Genomic DNA, 6,023 nt, shown 5'->3' with positions numbered 1-6,023 from the left:
CCCATGGACTGCAGAACGCCAGGCTTCCCTACCCTTCACCATCTCCCAGAGTTTGCTCAAACTTATGTCCATTGAATCAGTGATGCCATCCAACCGTCCAACCATTTCATTTCTCTGTAAGAATATTTATACGTGGGTTAATGCTTTGTTTTTGTCTATCTTATTTATTTATTTGGGGGCTTAGTTGGGCACACAGGATCTTCATTACATCTTGCAGAATCTTTTGCTGAGGCACACAGACTCTCTATTTGTGGTGCGCAGGCTTCGATAGTTGCTGCACACAGGCTTACCTGTCCCTTGGCATGCGGGATCTTAGTTCCCCGACCAGGAATCAAACCCATGTCCCATGCATTGCAAGGCAGATTCTTAACCATCAGTCCACCACGGAAGTCCCAGATTAGTGATTTCTTACATTTGTATTTATCTTTTAATAGATGGTAAACGCGCATAGTACAAAAGTCCAAAGGCACAAAAGAATTTTAAATCAACAATGAGTCTTCTTCTTTCTCCCCACCTTTGCCTCAATTCTCACCGACTCAGTTCCCCTCCTAGGAAGCAAAATAAAAATTATCATGAATTAAAACTTTTTAAGTCATAAAAAAAATCATGACTTTTAAAAAGTTTCTTTTAAAAAAGCTTTTGTTATAAAAGCAACTTGTGGATTTAAAAATAATCCAGAGAGAATACAAGGAAATATAATGAATACTTTTATTTTCTCCCAAGCTTGGGCAGCTTGGGAGTAAAATGAGTCTCCTGCATTGGCAGGCAGATGCTTTACTACTCTGCCACCTGGGAAGCCCATGTTTCTTTAAAGAATAACAATTACTGCTGGTTCCCGAAGCACCTGTCAAGGGATGGTTTTCTTAGGAGAGGTTACAAATGAGAATGCGCAGGATTAATCAGGGAGTGGGCAGAGGTGGTGGGAAGTTCCCAGGGGACATTTCTATCAACTTAGGACCACGGAATGAATTGCCTTCCTCCATTCCAGGGATATTTATCATCCATCCACCCACCCACCCACCCATCCATCCATCCAACACTTACCGACTGGGCCCTCTGTTAAGTGCTGTGGGGAATACAAGGATGAGTGAGTGAAGCATACTCTCTCTCTTGCATCATCTATCAGTGGGACAAAAGACACAGATCCATGGATTTATGCAAGCCTCAAAGGGACAGGAAAGGTCCCCTGTCATACCACCCACCTGCTGCTACTACCCTTTCACAGCCAAGGAAACTAAGATCCAGAGAGGAAATGTGACTTGCCCCAAATCACACAGCAAGGGAACGGCTGGGCCAGGGCTAGGAGGCAAGTCTGGGGACACAACCCTAAGATAAGATGGCAACTGATGGAGGAGAGAAGTGGGCCTGGAGTGCTATGGCCACCAAGAGGAGAATCCAGCCATCCTAGAGAGGGCCAGAGCACTCCAGGAAGCCGGCAGAGAGAGCTTGACGAAAAGTGCCAAGGTAGGGAGCTTGGCAGTGTCCAGGATTCATTCTGGTTTCCTCCAGATATTTACCAGGGAGAATCCAGAGCCAGGTGGGAAGGTAGGTTGGGCAGGAGTTTCCTGTCCAGTCAGAGGGGCTCATCCTTGGGAATCCAGCAGCCATGGGCCCAGACACCCAGGGCACTCCTGGAGTTGTGCCATGCACAGCTCTTTTCCTCAGCACAGCTGGAGAGGGATGGGCCGAGCCTGGCCTTGTGGCTCTTTGTCCTGGACCCCTCCACCTCCTTCCCTCCCCTGCCCTATAACAACATCCTTCTACCGAGGTTTGGGGGGACCCCCAGGTCTGCTCCTGACACCTCCACCAGCCACACCTCTAATTAGATGCCCCCCCACTGGGGTCTCTGCTCCTTTGTTTTGGGTTGTCTCACATTCCTTCACCCTTTTCCCTCTCCTCAGTCCAGTCAGGCACCCTGGGGAGGCCTTGACATCCCTCCAGTTCACTAGGGTTACATGCAGAAAAAGGCTCATTGTGCAATCACATTTGCAAAGTCAGCTTCTGAGCAGCCTGCATCGATCAAGGTCTTAGCCAGGAAATGAATGGCCCACCCGAATCTGGATAAGTGAGAAGGATTATTAAAGGAACTGTTTACAAAAATTTGCACAGAGTGGGGAAGCCATAGGATTTCTTGTAGTTAACCGTGGATGAACGTTACCAGAACCCTGAAGGAGAGTCATAGAGAGAGGCTGCCAGGAGAGCCACGTGGACCCTCAGTCAAGGGACTTACTCAGCCCACAGATACCCCACAGGGAGAAAGCTGGTGGGCTAAATATCCCAACTCACCCGCCTCCTTTCCTTTGATCTTCAGCCGGGGCTTCCTATTGGCCAAATCCAACAGGAAGTGGGAGGGTGAGGAAGCCCATTGGTGCAGTTCACACTAGTCAGCCCTGGACTGCTCTGCAGGGAGGGAAAAGTGTGGGGTGTGGAGGAGCAAACGGGAGATCCCTTGTGCAGCCGCCCTGGCCTCATTCATCTCTGACCTTCCTTCATGCCCTCCCGAGTCCTCCCAGGCTCTGTTTCCTGTGACAGGATCTCCTACCTGTCTCACAGGTAATTTCTCTTTCTTCCCTCCTCTGCCTCATGACTCAGGAGCCCTCTGTTCTCCTTTCCTGTGTGGCCTGATGATTATAGTTGTTGTTGTTCTTCTTTAGTTGCTAAGTCATGTCCAGCTCTAAGCAACCCCATGGACTGTAGCCTGCCAGTCTCCTCTGTCTATGGGATTTCCCAGGCAAGAGTCCTAGAGTGGGTTGCCATCTCCTTCTCCAGGCGATCTTCCCCACCCAGGGATCAAACCCGCATCTCCTGCATTGCAGATGGATTCTTTACCACTGAGCCACCAGGGAAGCGGCATGCTGGTGGTATCCAATAATTCCAGCCTTTATCACCCCTTCCCCTGATCACATCGGGATAGAACGGTCTGGCCAGTCTCAGGCCAGTCCTCTCACACAGTAGGGCCTTAGGAAGGAGCAAGTGTGAGGCCTTCTTCTGGAATGAGCTGCTGCCATGTGTCCGGTGGGCTGCGCCCTGGTTAGCACTTCTCCGGCTCAGGCATGCCTGGAGGTGCTGGCTGGCATCCAGCTGAACCACTGGGGCTTGGCCAGATGGCAGCCGGCAAAGCTGAGGCTGGCTCAGAGCCACAGGCCTGGCTTTGGAAATCCGGCAATGCGTGGCCCACGGAGGCTGCATGCCCACGAGCACCTTGGGGGATGGATGGTACAGCCCTGCCCCTATCTGGGCTGTGGCTCACTAAACCTAGGCTTCAGGTTCCCCCTTGTATCTTGCAGGGGCTGTGGGGCATCAATACAGAGCAAAGGAGGCCAAGAGCAGGAGACTGGGCTCTGTCCAGCCCTGTCCTAACATAGCTTGTCTTAGAAAAATTGCTTCTTCTGGGTGGAATCGTTTTCCCAAAGTGAAATCCTTTCCCCAGTATAAAACTGGTTCAAGCAAAAGTGAAGTTTCAGAGCCCCCTATCCAGTCTCCTTATCACCAGCTTCTCCCCCAACCCCATTTCAAGCATCAGTCCTTGGGGCAACTTTTTAGAATCTTGGGAGTTGCACAGAAAATGGTTTGGAATCTCTGGCCCATACAGTCCCTAAGAGGTCTCAGGCAGCTCTCACACGCTATGAATACAGAAAAATAGACAAAATTGTTACCATATCCTGCCATGTGCCCATCACCCAAATTCAACAATTAACAACTCATGGCCAGTCTTGTTTCATCACTATCCTCATCCACTTCCTCCTTTCCTGTTCAGTTCAGTCACTCAGTCATGTCCGACTCTTTGCGACCCCATGAACTGCAGCATGCCAGGCCTCCCATCCATCACCAACTCCCAGAGTTCACCAAAACTCGTGTGCATTGAGTCGGTGATGCCATCTAGCCATCTCATCCTCTGTCGTCCCCTTCCCCTCCTGCCCCCAATCCCTCCCAGCATCAGGGTCTTTTCCAGTGAGTCAACTCTTCACATGAGGTGGCCAAAGTATTGGAGTTTCAGCCTCAGCATCAGTCCTTCCAATGAACACCCAGGACTGGTCTCCTTTAGGATGGACTGGTTTGATCTCCTTGCAGTCCAAGGGACTCACAAGAGTCTTCTCCAACACCACAGTTCAAAAGCACCAATTCTTTGCCGCTCAGCTGTCTTCATAGTCCAACTCTCACATCCTTACATGACCACTGGAAAAACCATAGCCTTGACTAGATGGACCTTTGTTGGCAAAGTAATATCTCTGCTTTTTAATATGCTATCTAGGTTGGTCATAACTTTCCTTCCAAGGAGTAAGCGTTTTTAAATTTCATGGCTGCAATAACCACCTGCAGTGGTTTTGGAGCCCCCCAAAATATTGTCTGACAGTGTTTCCATTGTTTCCCCATCTCTGAAGTGATAGGACCAGATGCCATGATCTTAGTTTTCTGAATGTTGAGCTTGAAGCCAACTTTTCACTCTCCTCTTTCACTTTCATCAAGAGGCTCTTTAGTTCCTCTTCACTTTCTGCCATAAGATTGGTATCATCTGCATATCTGAGGTTATTGACATTTCTCCGGGCAGTCTTGATTCCAGCCTGTGCTTCTTCCAGCCCAGTGTTTCTCATGATGTATTTTCATATTACTTCAAAGCAAATCCCAGACATCATGTCATTTCCCCTGTAAATATTTCAGTTTGTATCTCTAAAAGATTAGGATTCATTTTAAGTATATAACCGCAGTGCCATTATCACACTTTAAAATATCTCATCAGAATTCATATTTCCAATTGTTTATTAGGGTGTTTGTTTACGGTTTGTTAGAATCAGGGTCCACATGAGGTTCACATATTGCAGTTGATTGAGAAGCCGTTTTGTCTTGTTCTGTGAATTGTAAGTGGCCAGTGAAGGTCAGGGTGGCCAGATTTTATGTGCTTCTCTGGAGACAGTGAAGGTATTCCTAGGAACCCTGAGGGAGAATCTCTTCTGACCTGAACCTCTAAGGGAAAAGGCCAGACTGAGGCTCATTTCTGTGGCTCTCACCAAGAAGATGTAACTGTCTGTGAGAGGAGGGGGAATGGTAAGGTCAAACTTCAGAAGAACGGGTGCCTCACTGGTGATGAGAAGGACTCAGAAGAGGATGGATGCTACAGAGGCCCTGGATGCAGGAGCCTGGGGTCTAATCCACTGGTAAAACTGACCATTAACTGAAAACACTTCCTTTGGTATCTGCTGGAACACAGGACTTTGCTGGAGGCTGAGACGGCTGAGATGAATGGGGAAGCTGTCTGCCCTCCAGGAGCTCAGAGCTCTTCAGCGGACAGATGGGCACATTGTATATTTAACCTCTATACTTGAATTAGTGATCTGTAAAATGGAAATAATACCACCTTACTTATTAGACCAGCAGGTTTCTATGAGAACTCTCCTAGGTATAAATGGGATTTTATGAATAGGAAAAAAGGGACAAACTATACCTAACCCTAACCCCTAACCCCTAACCCTAACCCTGACCCTAACCCCTAATTAGGGGAGGCAGAGGAGAAGGAGGGCTGGCTGCCAACGTGGTGGAGGGATGAGGAATATTCACAAAGACCCCAGAGTCCTCAAATCCTGGGTTTACTAATTACCAGCCAGGTGGCCTTGAGCAGGATGTCTCCACCATTGGTTTCACCCCAGTGCCTTCCTTGGGGCCTCAGTGTTTTGGAAATGATGGAATTCAGGAAGTATAGAGTAGGAAACTCTTGTCCTCCTATGATTTTCAGACAGAGTCAAATGTCTGGATTTGGAGTGTAGCCCCATGGAAAGCCTGGTTTCTGCTGTCCATGGTACCAAACTCTTGTCTAGGCTTCACTGCTTCGATCTTAGGACTGTGGGTGTGTTGAATGAGGCATTTCTATGCTGTGGAGGCTGTCTTGAACTTTGCAGGATGTTTAGTGGTATATTTGGCCTCTACCCACCAAATGTCAGCAACATTCCCAGTTGTGACAACCAGAAATGTCTCCAGACTTTGCTAAATGTCCTCTGGGAGGCAGGAGCCCTCCTAGCTGAGAACCACTG

At 48.5% G+C, this 6,023-nt stretch overlaps 1 long non-coding RNA gene across 1 annotated transcript; it reads right to left on the bottom strand.

The window, feature by feature from the left end:
* Nucleotides 1–397: 397 nt before the first annotated feature.
* On the bottom strand, nucleotides 398–3,878 carry LOC147351414 (uncharacterized). The gene is made up of 4 exons (XR_015147507.1): nucleotides 2,543–3,878; nucleotides 2,287–2,400; nucleotides 1,045–1,119; nucleotides 398–548 (listed from the first exon to the last, which is right to left on the bottom strand). It is a non-coding gene; the product is annotated as an uncharacterized LOC147351414 (long non-coding RNA).
* Between the last annotated feature and the right edge of the window lie 2,145 nt (nucleotides 3,879–6,023).

The sequence above is a fragment of the Bos grunniens genome, chromosome 19 (assembly GCF_055505025.1).
Source record: "Bos grunniens cultivar Pamir isolate PY7600 chromosome 19, Bosgru_T2T1.0, whole genome shotgun sequence".
Classification (NCBI taxonomy): domain Eukaryota; kingdom Metazoa; phylum Chordata; class Mammalia; order Artiodactyla; family Bovidae; genus Bos; species Bos grunniens.
This window is presented reverse-complemented; position numbering and strand designations above follow the sequence as displayed.